Raw genomic sequence first — 18309 nt, 5'->3', positions numbered from 1 at the left:
CTCCAAAGCAGGAGCAAAACTCAAAGTGTCCAAGGAGTTTAAATCAGAGGAAGGAGGAAATCTCCATCCCAGAAGCCCGAGAGATCCGGCCCAACTCACAGCCCCACCACGGCTTTCCGGCAGGCAGTCGGGTGGCAATGGGCGGCGGAACTGGAAGCAGCGGTGGGGCGGCAAGGGGAAAGGAGCACGGGGAAGGGAAAGAGCACACAGACCTCTGAGACCTCAACAACACGTAGAGCAGAAGCTGAGAGAACAACAAGGGGGAAATAAATGAAAAGCAGATTTAACGTCGCCTTACCAAAGGCAGGTGATGCCAGAGCAAGCTGGTACCTTCCTTCAGACAAGGGACCGCGAGCGGCCGGGCCGTGGGGCCCGCGGGGACACCGGCGGCACCGAGCGCCCGGCTGAGGGTGGCTGGAGGCGATTCCAGAGCAGGAGGAGGGGGCTCAGCCCGGGGGCGCCGGCAGACCTCGAGGACCGGAGCGACTGAAGAGCACAAAGTTCAAAATGCTGTACATAAGGACTACGCAAGAATTTCTGCTCTAACCTGGAAAAACACACAGAGAAACATCTAGGTATATTACTCAGTTACAAGCTGACTATGAGTCACCATCTCCTGCATCTGCGAAAAAAGCAAGTGTGTTTCTAGGTTGCTTGGGAAAGATATTTCCAGGAGAAAGCAGGCAGCGCTCACACCACTGCGCGATGCCCTGCTGGGGCCCGAGCCACGCCACGGGGCGACCGCAAAGACGGGGCCAGATGGACGGGGAGCGGGGAAGGGGCCGGGAGCAGCCCCCGGGGAGCGGCCAGACGGCGCCGTCCTGCTGAGCCCCGCCGGAGCACGGCCGCGCTCACCGCCAGCGCGCTGGGAGCAGGCACCGGGCGGGCGCGGGGCTGCGGGAGCTCGACCACCACGCCGGCACAAGTACCGACGGGCGCAGACGGCTGCGGGAACACGCAGGTGGGGAAGCAGAAGGTTTCTGTGCAGGGAGAGGGAGCACTGGGACAGGTACTGACCCTGCTGGGAGCACTGGGACCGTCCCCTGCAACTGGAGCGCTTGGTGGGATCGTGGCCGGGGCAGCAGGGGCCAGGCTCACGCTCTGCTCCTCTTCCCTAAAGATGGCTTTTAACCGATCTAAAATGGTGCTCAGGCATTTCAACGCTTCTGTTGCTGGAGATGACACGCGATGGCCCCCAGGGGAGCAGCTCGGCCCTTTCCCTCCCACGGCAGTGACCTGCCGTGCCCGTGCTACAGCAGCAGGGCTGCTGCTTTCCCCCAGGCGAGGTCTTCTGGGCCTCCTGTCACCATCCCTGTCTCTTGAGACTGCTCGATGTTTCGGAGAGAGGCCGAACAAACCCCAGGGCCGAGCACAAGCTAGCAGCAGGAGCAGCGCCGAGGTGCGAGCCAGGCACCCCTCAGCTGCTGCGGGCACGGAGGACAGCGCACGGGAGCTGCATCAGGCGGCCCAGCACCAAGCTGGGCACCAACACGAGCATTGCTGCGAGGTCCTGCTCCTTCCTGCGCTGGGGCACAGGACCCCTCCACTGGTCCCCGCTCTGCACAGGGTCCAGAGCCTGAGGAGCCTTCCCAGAGAGCAGCAGCACCGGCGGAGCTCCTCCCGTCCTCCCATCCGCCAGCGACGCCGCAGCAGAGCCCCTCGAAATCCCTGGGCCACGCTCTCCTGCTCTGTGTCCTGTCCAGATTGCTTCCCTAACTCTGTGCAGAAATCCAGGCTGCTAATCAGATGGAAAGTCTCCATCCCATAATAAACAGAATGAACTATTTATAAACCTGAAAACGTCTTTATTATTATTATTATTTTCCCCTAGAAAAAAAAAATAAGAATCTCGTACAATACTGTTAAATACACCCCACCAAGGACTCACAGGTCTGCAGCGCTGGTACCGCTTCCCCAGGCAGTGCCCAGTGGAACAGATGGCAGTGTGGGCGTTAGGTACCAGCCTCCTGGCAATCTGAACATCTGTTACCGTTAGAAAATGCTAATTGCCATCAATCAGGACAGCACCTACCCACATTTACATGCAAGCACAAAAAAATTACGTCTAAATTTCTCTGAGTACAACACTTGCTGCATGTTAAGTAACCGGAGCTGCTCAGATGCTGCACCCGGGCTGGCACCAGCGGCTGCGGGTGATGGCCACATCCGAGCGCTTGTCCCCACCCCAGCAGCACCCAAGAGCGAGGGCAAGGGTCCCGAGGGCCAGGCGCTTCCTCCCACCTCGCCAAGTGAGCCGAGGGCTCCCCAAGCACAGACCGCTGTGAGCACGGCCACCGAGGCTCCATGGGCAGCTCTCCTGGGACACGGCCCCTTGGGGAGGACGACTCCTGCCCCCTGCGCAGGTGCCGCAGAGCTCAGCGTCCTTCTGAGCACTGCTCCCTGCTCGCCCAGCCACGCGGCAATGCAGCAGGCACGTGCTGACGTGACGGCTCGCTCTGCCCTGGGGACCTCAGACATCTCTCAGAGGCAGGGTCCCTGCCAGCAGCACACCGCCCCATCACCTCGTGCCGGAGGTCGGCTTCCCCAAAGCGCCGCTGCCGCGCTGCGTGGGGTGGCACCAGCACGTCTCCCACCACCAGGGCTCGCTGGCCCCGTGCGGGAGTGCAAGACCTTCGGGCAGGGGCGCAGCCCACGACAGGCTCTGCGCTCAGCCCGGCACCCTCGTGCCCGAGGCGAGCAATGTCCCAGGCAGCTTCAGGCCCCACAGCCCAGGCCGCTGCCTCTGCAGTCTGATTGCTGCACGCCTCCTGCCAGTCCTCTTCAGCTCCCCTCTGCAGTTTCCCATGACTCCGAGTCTGAAGCTGCCTACCCGGAGCTGCCAGCCCCACGCAGCCCCTGGGAGCAGGGGCGGCTGCCCCCCAGCTCGCATCGCTCCGCACGTAACCCCGCGGTGAACCATCCAGGTCCACCTGAGACTTGCTTCAGCCCCGCCGCTCCTCGTGGTCCATGCTACAGGAACATGAGATACTCTGCATCCCCAGAGAGCTCAGGAACAGACAAGAATAAAAATAGCTCCAATGCAGTTTATCAGATTTCGTTCCAGGCGCGGAGATGCCCACACTGTCACAACGCCGCAGGCAGGCTCCTCCCAACAGCCCTGGGCAGCTGCCTGGGAAGCGCTGCCCAGCTCCCGCGCGTGGCCGCCTGCAGGCTCCGAAAGAGCCCTCGGCGCTGGACCGGGGGCATCGGAGCTCGGAGCCACCCGCAGGCACCGGGCGCTGACAGAAGGAGGCAATCCTAGGGCCTGAGAAGCAGAGGCACAAATTTGGATCACAAACTTGGAAACAAAGTTGAAACAGAAGCACGAGAACAAGCGAATGGAGTGGGGCGATCCCTGCATCACAGCCCCCCGGGGATGCGCTGAATTTTCTCCTAGAATTAGAGTTCCTGATCTTACCTGCAGGACACGTTGTATTGCACAAAGCACCTGCCATGGCTAAGCCACGGGGCTTCCCTGAACCAAATCCCGCAGCTGCGGAGGCCCCTGTTGGGGCTTTTGGAGCAAGCACAGGCTTTTCGCTAAGAAGAGAGGTGAGAGGGAGGGGGGAGATCCTGCTGCGAGGTGAAGGAAACGCAGACGGGGGCTGTAGGAGCTGTCAGGAAGCGTCAGGCCAGCCCCACCAGACGCAGCACCGCGCTCCTCGCGCAGCCGAGGGAGCAGGGGTCGCGGGACACGTTTGCTTTCCTTACAGCCACGACGCCGTGCTGGGCCTTGGCTCCATCCCTGGTTCACCCCACATCCCTCCCCAGCTCTGGCTTCCTGACAAGCTCCCACTGGCGCGAGCAGGTTGCAACACCGCTGCTCGCTTCCCGTGGCTCCGACCATTACTCAGCATCCGAGGGAACCACTCCGAGCTCCAAGGTCACTCAAAAACACCATCTGTCCAAGCACCGCTCGCCTCACCCCAGAGACAGCGGGAGAGGAATTATTCCAACAACCAAAGGCCACCTCCCTCCCCTTCTCGCCAGCTCCGTGCCCTCACCTCATGGTGCTCGCCCAGCCCCAGATGCAGCGAGGCAGGGGGCACAGCACCCCCAGCCCAGGACCCCTGCCCCTGCGAGGCCACAGCCAGGACCCTGGGCCAGCAGCACCTGCCTGGGGCAGCCTCCCTGGGCTCACAGCCACCAGCATGGAAGGAAGCAGAGAGGCAGCACCCAAAGCCTCTAGGAGCAGAGATGGGAAAACCTCCCTGAGCACCCGGCCGTGGGGCAGGGGGCTTGGCACGCAGGGGCGGCAGGAGGCCACTGCTATAAATATGAATGCTCCAGGCAGGCAAACACCAGCAAGGTTGCCAAGATAAAATACATTTACCCAAGCCAACAATCTGGCTGCGGATCGCTGGCCAGGCAGCAGGCGAGCGAGGGGGAGCGCGCCCAACAAGTGGCACAGGGACCGGTGCCCACCAGCACCGCGCAGCCCCTGCCCCAGCGCCGTGCGGGCACAGCAGCAGCCGGGCTCGTGGGCGGCCACCGAGGCTCTGCCTTGGCCCCCCTCCAAGCAGTCCCGGCACCGGTGGGGAGCACTGGAGGGGGTGAGACCTGCCTTGTGCAGCGGGCACCAAGCACGTGGGCAGGACAGCCCCCGGGATGTGCCTGCTCCAGTCCCCCTCCCTCCACCACCGCGCCAGGGACTATTTATGGGGAGCTGAAGTCACTTGCACTCAGGCTCTGAAGTCACATTCGTCTCTGCTTGTGCTACTTCTCCTGTACTTCGAAGTGTCACAACAAGAGAGCTATCTTTATCGAGGCAGTTGTCCCCCACACGCGGTGTCCCAGATGCACTTTCGTAGCTGCTCGCAGCCGCGTGCGTTTCCAGCCCTGCTTTCTCCGCCAGCAAAGGCACTGCGCGGCACGGGGCTGCCAGCGACGGCTGGGCGCCGCGCGGAGGGACTCTGACTCACACCGAGCCCAGCCAATAAATAAATATTTGACTTGAGTTCATTTGCAAACTTAATAACGGGGAGCGTTTCCAGCGTGCTCAGCAGGTGCTCAGAGGCACATCCCGACCCGCATGGCCAGCTCTCCCGGCGTGCCACCGCTGCACCCCGCGGCCCAGGTGCCGATACCCCAGCGGTACGGCCAGCAGCAGCGGTAAGGTCAACCCGGAGCCCCTGCATCCCCTCCCCAGCTCACAGAAGCCAGGCGCAGCCTGGCCATGGGGTGCTGGTGGCAGGGGTGGGCATCGCCCCCCGCTCCTGGGCAGCCCCCGGACCCCGTGACAGCGCCGGGCCCAGCTCGCCATCCTGCAGCGAGCCCTGCTGCGCGCGAGATTGTTTCCATATGGGAGCAGCCAGCGGAGCTGCCAGCTCCCGGCTCCAGCGCTTGCTGCTACATCTGGAAACTCTTCTCACCCTTAATTGTTCTTAATGCTTTAACACGCGGAGTGACTAATAAGACACTAATTGGGCGGCGTTAGCAGCGAGAGACGGTATGGGGAGCGTGGCTGGCAGTGCCCTCTGTGCTGCTGGTTGTCTCCCAGACACTTAGCTGCCATTGTGCTGCAAATATCAGAAATCACAGCAAAACCGAGTGCTTTTTTCCTTCTTGGCCTTTCCTGAGGCATCGGGCAAACCTGTCTCCCACAGGCACGCAGATCCACAGACAGCAGCTCGCTGTCCCACGGCCTCCCACGGGCAAGGGAGGAGAGGCCACAAGGCCGTGCCCTTGGGGGGGATGTCCCCCCGGAGCTCCTTGTCCCCACTGCCCTCTCCCTATTGCTCAGGGAGCCGGCTCCTGTGGCACCGAGCCCTGGGCTACCGGAGGCCTCGACCACCACAGCCACCAACATCGCCACCAGCAGGCCCCGCCACAACAGGCCCGTCACCGCCGCTCCCGGCAGCCACGAGAAGACAAGTGACGACCGGTCACAGGAAGGCAGCCGCTCCCGGATGATTTATGGCAGCAGCCTGTTGCTGCTGGGGAGCTGGGGGCGAGGACATTTGTTGCAGCACAGTGCCTCGGGGCCGGGGAGGCTTTTGCTACGGGGCCGCAAGGCTGGCAGGGCTGAGGCCGCGTGAGCCTGCGCAGCCCCGTTGTGGGAGCCATTAGAGGCTGGGCCCTGGGGATGTCGGGCTCTGCGCCAGAGCTGCCAGACCCGTCCCAGCCCTGGCAGCCCTCACCCGAGCACTGGGATCCCCTGGGCCTGGGGGAGCCGCGGGTGCCAGCCCCACAGCTCCGGCCCTGTCAGCCCTGCCCGCAGCCCCAGGCGCGCGCTGTGCTTGCTGGAGCTGCTCTACAGCGAGAAATAGCACAAATCTTGTTACACACTGGCTAAGCCTCCCTGGGCATGTTTTCTATAAATCTCCTGGAATTTATTATATGATAACTAGCCTGGAAAAGCCAAATTAAATCCACAGCCAAGAAACTGACTTCCAAGTGTGACCTAATTTCCTTGCTCGGAGGGGAGGAGGAGAGGGGAGTCCCGGTGACAGGCGTTCCCGGGATGACCTCCCCCTGCAGCCACGCACCCCCGTCCTCCTCCTCCTCGCCGCAGTCTCGCTGGTGACTTTGGGGATGGAGCTGCGCAGCCTTTCATGTCTAAGCGGATCTAGCACTCCCACTCGCTGGAACAAAAGCGCCTCGAGGGCTCCCCTTTCAGATGTTTCTCCATTGCTCGTCTTCAAGCCTTCCTTTAAGGAGCGCTTTCCTCCCGGGGAGGGCTCGCTTGGATTTCAGGACGACAGGGAGCATCTCTGTGGGGCTCAGTACCAACGTGGCCGCTCCTTGATCCGTCGTGCTGCCCCACGGTCAGCGCGAGCCTCATGCGAGGCACCGGCACCCCTGTGTGACGCTCACGGCTGGCAACCCAAAGCCATCATGTGGCAACAACGAGGAAGATGGCTGGCAGTGAAGGGAGGCTCAAGGGAAGCATAAATGCAGTAGGGAGGAAGGCTGGCTGGGGAAGAGGCTCAGCGGCACCAGCACAGGCGAGCCTGCGTCTGTCCCAGGGTGCCCGGTCCCTGCAGCCAGGCTGGATCCGTGTTCGCATGGGACACTGATGAGCTTCCCCACCAGGGTGACAACCCCACCTGCAGCACGTGCTCCCACTTGGGGGCTGGCTTCACTTCGCTAAGCCAGAGGCGAAGCTAAGCCAGGCTTTGCCTCTGTTGGATTGCTGGCTGGAAAAGAGAACCCATTTTAGCAGTGAAGACACATCTGTGGGTACCCCAAGACAAGACAAGCACTGAGCATCTTTACTGAGGCTGGGGATGCCACACAGCTCTCCAGTGACAGCAGATGGCAGGGACATCACTGGTGCCACAGCCCTGACAGCAGCGATGCGTGAATCACCCCAGGTTGCTTGACACCAGGCAAACAATCTCTGGAATAAAATCAGCCATTTGGGTTTGGCTTTTGTGTCTGATTGCAAATCCCCTGCCAACAAGCAGCACAGCCCCCAGACCCATGCCCAGCACACCACAACACCCTGCAGGGAACGCCGGGTGCTCCTGCTCCAGGCAGAGCTAACGCAGCGGGCCGGCTCCCGCGCAGCACGGCGCAGTGGGGCAGCCCCCACGGCAGCTGGGGGCACGCAGCCCCACGCCTCCGGCAGGAGCAAGCCCGAGCCCGTGCACCCCTGACCCGGCCACCTCCACCCCACAGGGCGCCACGGTGGCCGGGCACTCGCCCCTCGCAGGAGCGGGCAGCGTGGCTTGGGGGCGACGTGGGCAGCGTGGGGCCGGGCGCTCCGGCAGCCCCGGGGGTGGGCTCGGGGCCGGGCGCGGGCTGTTGTTCTGGAACGGCGTGCACTGGCAGAGCTGCATGTGGGAAGCTTGCATAATAGCGCCAGCCCACACTACGCCTGCTCCTACCCAGCATGATCAGACCCTCGCTTTCATGAGCAATAACATCCACCCAAAGTTTTCTAAAAGGCAAAAAAAAAAAAAAAAAAAAGCTTCAAGGTGATACACAGAGCTCAGCTTCCTTTGCTGCCTTCAAACTGATTAATGCGGCTGGGGAAATACATCTGCACAGCCTCTTCAGAGAGGGAAGGCTCCTCTTTAATCCTTCTCTCAGGACAACCTCTGCCCCCAGCGGAGGGACGAAGATTCTCAAACCTCGCTCCTCACTTGGCGGTGTCAGAGCACGCACGTGGGATGGACGGCGGAGCACAGGAGCTGCTCTCAGGGAGCAGAGCCCGAGGCAGGGCCCGGCCAGAGGGGTGCCGGGGCCGTGGTGTCTCCCCCAGCACCCTCACAGGAGGTGCATGCAGCCAACAGGCACCGTGCTGCGTCCCTAGCAAAGTCCTGTCCCCAAGCAATGCCCCATCCCCAAGCAATGTCCTGTCCCCAAGCAATGCCCCATCCCCAAGCAATGTCCTGTCCCCCAGCAATGCCCCGTCCCTGCCATCGGGCCAAAAGCGTGGCTGTGACAGCACTGCCACAAACCCTCCGAGGCACAGTGCCCTCAGGGCTCACAGCACTGGGAAGAAACGGGGACAGTGGCTTGGCTGGAGGAGAAAGTCACGCTGCCTGTACCAGGCTGACTTTTTAACTACTCATTAGGACTCTGTGCAAACTCCCAGCACGGGCTGATGTCAGCAGGAGGCTGGCTTTTATTTTGTGTCACTTGAACCGATGGGGACGGGTTCAAACTAAACCAATGGAAACCAGGCAGACGGCTGCGGTGGGCTGGCAGCATGATCCATGCTGGGCACCGTGTCCTGAGCACGGCCAGGCTGCGGCGGAGCTGAGCAGGGGAGCACCCGGGTCCTGAGCACTCCAGGAGCTCTGCGCCTGGAGGGAATCGCCAGGAGATTGCCCAGGGTGGGCAGCAGGGAGCCGGGCATCCCCGCTGCCCTCCTCCCACCAGGAGCGTGGCTTCTCCCCGCGATGCTCCCGTTCTCCAGGTTGTTTCACTGGAGCTTGGACCTTGGGCATGTGCGTGAAAGCAGGGGGCACACGATCTTTACCTAGCACTGGTGCCAAGCACACGGTGGATTGATTCACGAGCTGCAACACCAGGCAGGGCCATAGGGAAGCAGGAGCATGGCCTCCAGCAGCCTCCACGCTCCCCCCAGCCCGCGCTGCTTGGTGGGACAGACGTACCTGGGCGGCAAGAGGAGGTGCTCGTGCTGCGGGGCGCAGGCGAGAGCTCACACTGGCGTTTGCCTCTCCGAGCTGTCGGGAAGAGCCGTCGGGGTCTCACAGCAGAGGCTTCTCAGCCTGAAAGAGAAAGGGAGAGTCTCCAGTCCCGTCCCCATGCAGGCATCGTTACCAGTAAGGGAGGGGGGTGCAGCACAGCTCGCTGCTGCTGAGCGGCAGAGCTCACAGGGACTCGCGCCCACCCTGTCCCACTCCTACAGCACAATTATTTCATGGAGCTTTGGAGCTCGCCCTCGCTGCCCGCAGGCACAACGCTGCCGGCAGGACCAGCCATGCCCACGCGCCCGCTCGCCCTGACCTGCACCAGGCAGAGCCGAGCAAAGCCCCGGAGAGGGGCACTAGGTCCTGCCCTGGCTGCGGGGTGTGCGTGGCACGGCCCCCACTTGGGGTTCAGGGGTCCCCGGCGGGACCACCTCTTGGTCTCTGCACTGACACGGATGCTGTAAGCAGGATGAAGCACCCAGGATGGAGGCGAGGAGAGGCAGAGGCTTTTCCTGAAGGTGTAAAATACCCCCAGCCCACCCGGTCCCTCCTCGGAGGCAGCCCGTGGTCCTGCATCACTCCCAGCCGCTCCGGTTTGTTTTTCCCCGACCCAGGTTGAACGGAAGATAATTTACCAGCTTGTCCCCTATTGTAATGGGACTTTTTTTCCTGCTCCAGGCGGGGAATGCCATCAATCTCGGCGCTGAGTGTTCGACGTCCACCCCGCGACCTCCGCCAGGCAGCCCCCCCGCCCCCGCCGTGAGTTATGGAGCCTGCGGCGCGCGGCGGGACGGGCTCGGCGCTCAGCTCCACGCCGCGAGCGGAGATTTATCCCCTCGGCGGAATAGGGGGCAGAGGCCGGCAGATAAGTCACTGAAAAGCTGCAGGAGCGTCTCTCAAGGTCCTCCAAGGTTGGCTCATTAAAAAGCAAGGAGAAGAGGGAAAAGGAAAAGAGTACCCACGGTGGCACGGCTCGCGAATAACCCTGCTGCCTTCTGATCAGCCAAACTCAGGGGAGTGGAGGGAGCACAGAGCCCCCGGGGGGGCACCAGCAGCCATCTCAGCTCTGCTCCTGCCAGGACAGGGTGCTGGCCAGGGCTGTGCAAAGCACCCTCAGCACCCCAAGCACCCGTCTGAGCAAGATCCCAGTAACGAAGCAGCGCGGTGCCGGATGGGGCCACCATTCCCCATGGAGCAGCAGCACGGCTGCCCCGTCCTGCAGAGCCTGCTGTAACCCCAGGGAAGAGGCAGGAGAGCCAGCAAGCAGCTGCCACGCAGCCACGCCAGAGGACGGGAGGGAGACGGGCAGCGGGACCCCAAACACAGCACTCAGGGTGCCTTCAGCTCCCAGCACGGTCCCGGGGGGGCCCCATCACTGCAGAAAGCCGTGAGCCACACAGCCTGGAACGGGCACCGAGCACTGCGCCTGCGAGAGCACAGAAACCCCCAGAGAGGAGAGGACCTGTGAATAGCACAGGAACTCCCCAGCCTTCCCAAATCTGCTGGAATTCCCCTTCCACCCAATTATTCCTGCTCATTAGGCCCTGCTCCTGATTAACACGCGTAGCAGCGAGCGCAGCTCAACACAACTGTACGCTTCAAAGCCCCTCCCCAGCCCCCTCCATCACAGTCACCTCTGAAGTCAATCTGTCACAGCCCAATTTCCTAATCCACCCTGCACAGAAACCCATTTGCTGTTCTCCCTTAAATTAAGCTTCCCTTGCAGCTCCGCTCCTCTCCTCCTTTGATTATTTTTGTTACCAGAAACTGAAGCAGAGCGCAGGGTTAAGTGGGGATTCAGCCGTCCGGGTTCCTGAGAGGGGTTTTTTAATCACCCACATGTCTCCTCTCCTCTCCCACCTGACACAGCTCCCGTGAACCACCATGGAACTGCTCTCTGGTGGGCGAGGGGACCCACGGCACGGGGTGGGTGCAGCCGGGACACCCGGCAGAGCCGAGCGCGCGCAGCCCCGCTCACCGGCTTTCCCCCAGAGCCGCCTTTGTGCCGCCCAGCAGCAAGCAGCTGACACTGGTGGCTGGGACGGGCACCGCCACCAAGCCCAGCACCGGGCACCCAGGACCCCAAAAACGCAGCAGAGAGCCCGGCGGCCCCGGGACGCCAGCCCGGGCAGAGGCCCCGTGAGCGTGGCGCGTTTTGGCCGTCCGCTCAGGGCTGCCACCGGGCTCTGGCCCCGCAGCATCCCCCTCCCACAGGTCCGTGTTAACACAGCTCAACCGGCTGAATTTTGTGAATTCGAAGAGCTGAGAAGGCTGAGATCATCGCCTCCGATCTGCTACACAACGTGGGGCAAAAGCTTCGCCCAGCAATCCCTGCAGGACAACAGCCTGAGCCCTGGCTTTGCTCTCCCAGCACCTTCCTCCCCCCAGCCCCCAGGAGCTGGACTCGGAGATCCTTGCGGGTCCCTTACAGCTCCGGACACTCGATGAGTCTACGGCTACGTGCAATGAATTTAGGACACTATAAACAGAGGGGGAAAAACCTAAACCAAGAGGAACCAGTGCTACTTTTTCAGCACCTTGTTCTCAAAAGCAAGCCCACACGCGTGCAGGGATGGGGCTGGCACGTTCCCCGCCGATGCCGTGTGGGTGAGGGGAGCCCAGCGAGCAGGCGGCCCCGTGCAGCAGCAAGCCCCACGTCTGCAACATCTCCCCCACAGTCGGGGAAGCCAGCGCAGCCCCCAGAGGGGCGTGCAGACACAGGAGACTGGAAGCGCACTGCCGATCCCTGGGGCGCATCTCTCCCTGTGTGCCGCTGAGCTCTTACTAGACAATAAACCACTGCGATTCCATCTACAAACCAACCCCTGGAAGGCTGAGAGGTTTTATCAAAGCTTCCCGGGGAGGAGACAGAGCAAGAACGGGCGCTGCCGGCAGTGTCTGCAATCCCAAGGCCAGCCCCGCCGGTGCTGCATCTGCTCAGTTTTGGGAGCTGGAGCCCCCGCTGCTGCCTCTCACGGCAGGGGCACTGCCAGGAGGCTGCTCTGCCCCTGCCCCTGTCCCTGCCCCAGCCCCTGCCCCTGTCCCTGCCCCAGCCCCTGCCCCAGCCCTGCCCCCCGTCCCACCCATCATAGCGAGACAAACTCCCGCGCCAGGAGCCCAGCGCTTCCAGCAGCGGGTTCAGAGAGGAGGGCGAGAGGAACAAGATTTGTGCTCTGGGTTTCAATGCAGCAGCGGTGTGATGCAGAAATGTCCTTTTGGGCTGGGGGGGGAGAGCTGTGAGGAGGCTGTGAAGGCAAATACAAGCAGTTATTTCTCCCTTTGTTCCAGCACCAGGGGAGAGCGGGGACTCTTTCAGCAGAAAATGCACTGAAGCAGCACTCTGAGCCTGTGCAGCCCAAGATACAGCTGCCTGCGCCAACCGAGATCAGGAGCTATTTCCCACTTATCTGTGCCGAGCCTGATATCTGTGCAGCAGAACACAGCATTTGGTAATAGGATTTTGATGCTGAACAGAAGATGTTTTTCCCCGAGTCTCACTTACGTCACACCTGGAGGTATCCATGGCCGTAAAGGTGACACAGAGGAAGGCTAAAGAGTTTGAACTCTTATGCTGAGGGAGCAGCTTCTCCTTTCACTGCAAAACAGCAGAATTAAAGCAATCTAATATTAGCTGCCCGCTCAGTGCCCCCAGCCACCACCCGGGGAGAGGAGGGAGAGGAGCTCATCCCCACGCCCGTCCCCGTGGCAGTGCTGGCCCCACAGCCCCACAGCCGCAGGGCTGTCACCGCGCCCCACGGCACAAACCGGGCCAGGGGCACTCGCACAAAACCCCCCGGGGGCAGCGGGGCCGGGGCTGCAGGGGGGGAGAGGAGCGGCCGAGCCCCGGCCGGGCCATCAGCATGCGGCACCGGGTGCGCGGGAGGCACGGCTGGCGAGGCTGAGATAACAAGTTCCAAAAGGTGCACGTACGGTGCATGCTGCTCACGATATGCAACGCGGCGCTCGAGAAGTCCTGAAAAGGCTGCGAGCAGGCAAAGGCTGAGTAAGCCGGAAGGAAAGTGCTCATTAAGGAGCGGAGCGGGGAGGCAACGCGAGGCGCTCGGGGAGCAGGATGCGCCCCGCTCGTGGCATTTGCATTTTCTAGCCCAACTCCAGAGAACAGGGAGTTATCACAGCCTAATTTAGTAAAGATCTCCGCCGTACTGAAGGTGCATTTCTATTAGATGAAAGAGCCGGGAAAGAAGTGAAAGAGAGGTGAGGAGTGGAAGGAGAAACCATCTTGAACAAAAGGATGGAGAAAACAGCCTCGGAAAGTGCCTGGGGAGGGGGGGACGGAGGGATCTGCCCACCACCCCCGGCCAGCCGAAACCGCACGCTGCAGAGCACAACCCACCCCACGTTTCACAGCTTTACAGTCCTCTTGCAATTTTCATTTCAATTTCACAATTAGGAACATCACCCTCTGCCTTTTCCTGTGCTCCCTAGCGCTCAGTGGGAGCGCAGCGGGCCGCGAGCACTCGGGATGCTCCCCACCTCCGGCACAACAAACACGGGGCACGGGCAGGGCTTTGGGGCGCCTGCTGCCCCACCGGGGCTGGGCATCCCAAGGGCTGGGGCACGGTTCCCACCAAGCCCAAGAAGTGCCCTGGAGGTGCCCCCTGCCCCTCTGACAGCCTGTAATTTCGGGGGTCCTGCACCACCACGGCAAGCAGCCCCGCGAGCAGCCTGCCTGCACCCAGGGGCGCAGCTCCCTGCACCGGCCTCCCGAGCAGTGCCTGCAGGGCCGGCAGGGAGGGAGGCACGGCGTTGTGCAGGAGGGGAACGGCGGCGGCAGCCCCGACCTGCCATGGACACGGACCCCGTCCCGCAGGGACCCGGTGTGGGCAGCGCGTGCGCAGGAGCCGGGGCCGGGGGGTGCAAGCGCGGGCAGCACCTGCTGCAGGGGGACACGGGTGCCAAGACGAGTGTTGCAGTCTGTTTTTCTGCACAAGTGCATTAAGTATTCTGCACAGCACTTTTGCTGTAAATCACTTCCTATTCAGGCTCACTGCTGAGGGTCTCTGAAGGTCGATTTTCCATGGTTATGACAACAAAAACTAAAATTGGGTCAAACCTGAAAGGTATTATCTTCCTCCAAGCTGCTAAATGCACAATAGTAATGAGGTTGGTTAAGCAATTCACCCACAGACTGCATTATTTGCTCTGAAGATGTATTAACCAGTTAAATGAGCGTGATAAGGCAGCTCTGCTTATTTCTCTCACCAGCCGCACAGAAGATCTGAGGCGCTGGGTCTCCGCAGCCTGGCTAATAACCGAGACCGCAGACATGCCGACAAAGGCGGCCGGCGCCGCACCGCTCCAGGCCAGGCTCTGCCCAGCCTGACCCGCAGTAATACAAAGGGAACTTTAAAGGCATCCAGCAGCTGAGAGCTATTTGAAAAAATAATTATACTTCCTCCCTCCCCTTTCTTTTTCTTCTTCTTAAACGCTCTCCCCCACCCCAACCTCCTCGTAAAACCCAGCAAATCCCCCGGCCACCCCAGGCAGCAGCACGGCAGCTGCCGTTTGTGGCAGAGGCTGCGCAGCCGGGAAGGCGGCGGGTCCCCGGGGAACGGCTGCACCGGGCCCACCGGGCACAGCCGAGGACTGCGACCGGGGTGTCAAAACCAACCCACCCCTATCGGGTCACTGCGTGCACCAGAGGAGTCTCACGGCCGGTACCGCAGCGCCTGGAAGCCGCCTGTACCCACAGCAGAGCCACTCGTGCCCATGGCAGTGTCCTCTGCTGGCGCGTGGGGCTGTCCTGGGGCACCCAGCCCGGAGCCTCCGCCGCCCTGGGCAGCGATGGCAGTTGTGGGATGCAAGGAACATTTGTTTTTATGGGATTTCTGCTGCTCTTCCAAAAACAAACACCCATTAATGCAAATATAACTGGTGTAAACAAGCATGACCCTAAAATCCATGTGCAGCTGTATGTAACGGGGGAGAAGGAGGGAGGGAGAAGAAACACTCCAATTAATCCCTAAAATGAATAAGATGGAAAAAAACTCAAACTGTAGCAGAAAGCATCTGTTCCTGCTGCAGAAAGGGACCGAGTGCTGAGGCTGTGCTCTGCCACGTAACGCCTCCCGCACTGCCGGCGCCCCGTCCTGTCCCTGCACAGCCCTGGCCCCAGTGGGGTTACTCCCATGGGTGGGGGGCCAGAGGCCAGGAGCAAGGCACACACGGGGTGGCCGCGGGACGCCCGCCTCGCGCTCAGCTCCTGCGGGAGCCGATCGGATCGCGCCTGGGCTCTGGGCATCGATCTCCAGGCAGGCAGGAGGGCGCTCGGCTTTCCTGGAAGCTGGTACCTGCAGCCCGTGACCCTGTCTTACTGCCAGGGCAATTACCCGATGTAATTTCGAGGAGTTTGCACAGAAAGGGGCCCAGCACAGCACGGGCTTTCAAGGGCCGTGGAAGCAAACCCCTGACTTGCTCCGGCGGACATTGGAGGCCACTTGCACGGAGCAGAGCCTGAGGAGCCACCGAAGCACAGGGCACCGGGGTAGGTGCTGGGGTAGCAGCACAGGGAACAGAAGTCTGACGGGTGCTGCGGGGCCCTACACGCACACCCGGACAGCTGGCTCCATCCCCAGGGCGGGGAGTTTCGGGAAGCCAGGGCGCACCCGCAGCCCGTGGCAGCGAGCTCGGCACGCCGTGCTGCCGGTCCCGACACCGACGGCAGGCAGGCGGCTTCCCCGCCCGCGAGAGGGACCCGGGCAGCAGCTGGGGAGCGCACGGAGGAAGCCTCCGTTGTTGTCTCCCGGTGCTCCAGCTGGTGCCGTGCCAGCAGGAATGGCTGCGTGGAGGAGTGCCAGCACTTTCTAGCACGGAAGGATGAAGGTATCCTGAAGCGGGATCCTTGTCAGCAGAAGCTCGGGGACCAGCACCATGACCTCCGCCAGCCCCGTGACCGAAACACGGCTGCAGAACGATACCTGAGGAACGACGGGGGAAAGAGACCACGGGCCAGATCCAGGGAGCTCCAGGACAGGAGGAAATGGGCTGTTCCTGGGGCTGGCGCAGGTCGGGCAGAGGCACCAAGAGATCTGCGTGGCGGGAGCGGACGGCAGCGGTCCTCGCAGCGGCCTCTTCCAGCCAGGCTCCCTCAAACAGCCGATGTGCCGGGCAGCTTGTCAGGAGGTTTGAAGGCAGATCCAAAGAACGGTGGATAAACATGGAAAGGCAGCTTTGGTGCTCATGCCCTTCTCGGATCTGCAACTGCAGAGCGCACCCGGGCTCTCCGCAGAGCAGAGCAGAGATGGAGACCGAGCGGGAGCCCCGCGGGGAGCTGCCCTTCCCGGGCTGCGGACACACACCGGTCTCTCAAGGTGACACCTCGGCTATTCGGGGACGTATTCATCAGCTCCTTCCCGCTCCTCCAGTCATTATTAGATCTTAAACTCTTTCCTTCACCATCTGCCACTCACCACTCACATTTTAAGGACGGAAATGACAGCTTCCCCGTGATCAGCCCTCTGGAAACCCCGTGGGGCTCAGTGCCAGGAAATGAGGGAAATTTTTAATTCTGGCTTGAGGAGCACTCGTGACCCCTGGCCACCCCGTGGGACGGCCGCTGTGCTCAGCCCTGGCTCGGAGCGGCTCCAAGCGCCAGCTACGCTCGGGCTCTGTCCCTGGCCTGTGGCAGCTGGGGACGACTCTGCAGGTGCCAAAGAACCGCCCTTGCTCCCAAACCCTGGAGAGGCAACACACGACGCGCCTCCTCTGGGAGCAACGCTGACCACCAGCGCTCCTCCTCTACCCCAGCTTCCAGTCCCCCTGCCAGCTGCGCACCCACTCGAGCTCTGCACACACCCAGCTCAACGCACGCCGGCCGCACCGACAAAACACCGACCGGAGCCCAAAGCTCCGGCACGTCGCCAGGGCTGGTGCCCGGTTCATGGCGTTGGGAAAGGCAGCCTGCCCACGCCAAGGCGCTCTGCTTGGGGAAGCACGAGCTTCTCCTACCTCCGGGAGGCGTTCATGCTGCCCAGGCTCTGGGACGGGCGGCGCGACGAAGCGATGCCCCCGGGATTCGCCCAAATGCTGCCGCGCCGAGCTCTGCACCTCGCCGGCCCCCGCAGCCAGGCGGCTCCCAGCCCTGCGTCTCAGGCGGCTGCTGCAGCGCACGAGCCCCCCCCCAGCCCTTCCCAACGCCGTCGGTGAGCTAGAAATGCCAGAAGAAGCGTTCCTCATTTTGAGAAGTCAGATCCTCCGAAGACTGGCAACAACCCAGCGCCTGGAGAGACAAGCCCCAGATTTATGACCAGCGTGGACGCAGAGACAGAAGAGCTTTAGTGAACCTGTTTAAAACCTCATGGGAAAAGTCGACAGTGAAAGATTGGAGCGACCGGGCAACTCCACCTCTCTGCACTGAAAACAAAAGTAAGGCAAGAAACGAGCCCGGCAGCCCCACGCACCGAAGGGGAGAGGGCAGCGAGGGGACGAGGCGCTGGGGACCAGCAGGACACACGCGGGGACGTTGGGTCCCTGCTGGGGGACTGGGGACAAGCCCTGGGAGCTGGAGCACCCCGTGCTGCATGCGGCACTCACCCAGCCTCCCTCCTCCTCCTCCTCCAGGGCTTCTTCCTCTCCTTTCCCCTCTTTGTCATTCCTCTCAGCTCACGCCTCTGCTCTGCCCTCCTTCAGCTGCTCACAGCAATGAGCCCGGGCAGTGCCGCCCTGGCAGGCAGTGCCGTGCCGCTCCCGGCCAGGCCTGACCGGGGTTTTAATGACTGCCCCGCCAGCGGCAGGGGATCTGCACCCCGCGTGCTGGAAGCAGGGCTCTCCCTGCCCTTCCTCTGCTGCCCAACGTTCGCATCTAACGAGGCCCCAGCACGCCGTGGGGATGATCCAAGAGCATCCCCCGTGCGCCGCGAGGCTCAGCCCAGGGACTCGCACAATCCCCCGCAAAGCCCCGGCACGGCAGCCCCCCGAGACGCCACGCGGCCAAGGGCAGCACGAGCGTTGTTCCTGGCACGGGGCAGGGGCAGCCGCAGAGCGGTGCCGGTCACCTGGAGCTGCCTCAGGGCATCCCAGCACAGGCTGTACAGAGGTGGGACCAGCACCCAGCACCAGCCACCAGCACCCGGGGCTCCAGGTGACCACACTCCAGCATTTTCCAGCTCTCAGTGTGGGTGTGGATGCCCTGCCCGGGGCTAAGGCTACCGGCAGCAGCAGTGTGGGGTTTCCAGAGCAGGCT

At 62.3% G+C, this 18309-nt stretch overlaps 1 protein-coding gene across 13 annotated transcripts in view; it reads right to left on the bottom strand.

Moving 5' to 3' along the window:
* Positions 1 to 18309, bottom strand: part of RBFOX3 (RNA binding fox-1 homolog 3) — a 174877-nt gene that overhangs the window by 88787 nt on the left and 67781 nt on the right. For 7 of the 13 annotated variants that reach the window (XM_083805122.1, XM_083805118.1, XM_083805120.1 and 4 more), the window contains exon 2: positions 9069 to 9185. The gene's annotated coding sequence lies outside the window, so the exon portion shown is untranslated. Of the gene's footprint in view, positions 1 to 298; positions 548 to 9068; positions 9186 to 16045; positions 17654 to 18309 lie in introns of those variants that run through there. The other 6 variants (XM_083805124.1, XM_083805115.1, XM_083805125.1 and 3 more) reach the window with 3 other exon arrangements.

This window comes from Anser anser (assembly GCF_964211835.1).
Source record: "Anser anser genome assembly, chromosome: 19".
Classification (NCBI taxonomy): Eukaryota; Metazoa; Chordata; class Aves; order Anseriformes; family Anatidae; genus Anser; species Anser anser.
The sequence above is the reverse complement of the archived record's forward strand: the minus strand, read 5'-3'. Positions and strand labels throughout refer to the sequence as shown.